Consider the following 868-nt stretch of genomic DNA (forward strand, 5'->3'; position numbering starts at 1 on the left):
GGATTCTATTTACATGTGCCCTGTGCCTCTAAGGGTTTGGAGCAATGCTGGTGAGGTGAAGTGGCACAGAGCTGGGGAGCAGGGTGTGGTCCCAGGTAAGTAGTAGTTGTGCTCTGGTGAGACCGAGCAGGGGAGGGGCTTGTGCAAGGTGTGGTGTTTCCATGCATGTGTAATATTTAATACAACCCCATTATTAAACCACCCATGACTGGGAACATAAGAGGAGCTCTTTGAACTAGGGTGTGTCCTTCCTAATCCTCAAAATGACTGGCTCCAATACTCTATTCTCAAAGGGAGTATAGCTCAGTGGTAGAGCATTTGACTGCAGATCAAGCAGTCCCTGGTTCAAATCCAGGTGCTCCCTTAGAAGCTGTTTTTTATTTTTAATATAAATATATTTTCATATCCATCTCCAGTATGCTCAGCAGTTCCACTGAAGGGGGGGGGGGGCGGGCACGGCTTGTATAATGTCTAAAAAACTAGCAAACCTGTCCGTCAGCTGAAATCAGATCCAATCCTCCAAATGTAACACCCTGAACCCCCATATTCACCACTGTTCTATGGTTAGGAGAGGTTTTGTACAAAGTATGCCTTGTGAGGTATCATTTGAAAACTCATAATCTACTGAAGATTATTTTCCTGTTAAAATGTGTGCACCAGCATTGTCGGTGGCGCTATGAGATTTTACAATATGTTTGTTACTGAAGTATGTTGTAATTCTGACTCCACAGTGTCAACAAAGGCCTGACCACAGGGGTTGGAAAACTATTAGCTACTGAAGTGGCCAGTCACCATCAGGGAACTGTAAGCAACGGATTTGCATGTCATCCCCGAAGACGTCTCAAATGTCATGTGCCCAGAAGGTGTG

General features: G+C 45.0%; 1 non-coding gene across 1 annotated transcript; it reads left to right on the plus strand.

The window, feature by feature from the left end:
* Positions 1 to 292: 292 nt before the first annotated feature.
* Positions 293 to 364, plus strand: TRNAC-GCA (transfer RNA cysteine (anticodon GCA)). Its single transcript has one exon. It is a non-coding gene; the product is annotated as a tRNA-Cys (tRNA).
* The last annotated feature ends 504 nt before the right edge of the window (positions 365 to 868 follow it).

The sequence above is a fragment of the Malaclemys terrapin genome, chromosome 15 (assembly GCF_027887155.1).
Source record: "Malaclemys terrapin pileata isolate rMalTer1 chromosome 15, rMalTer1.hap1, whole genome shotgun sequence".
NCBI classification, from domain to species: Eukaryota; Metazoa; Chordata; order Testudines; family Emydidae; genus Malaclemys; species Malaclemys terrapin.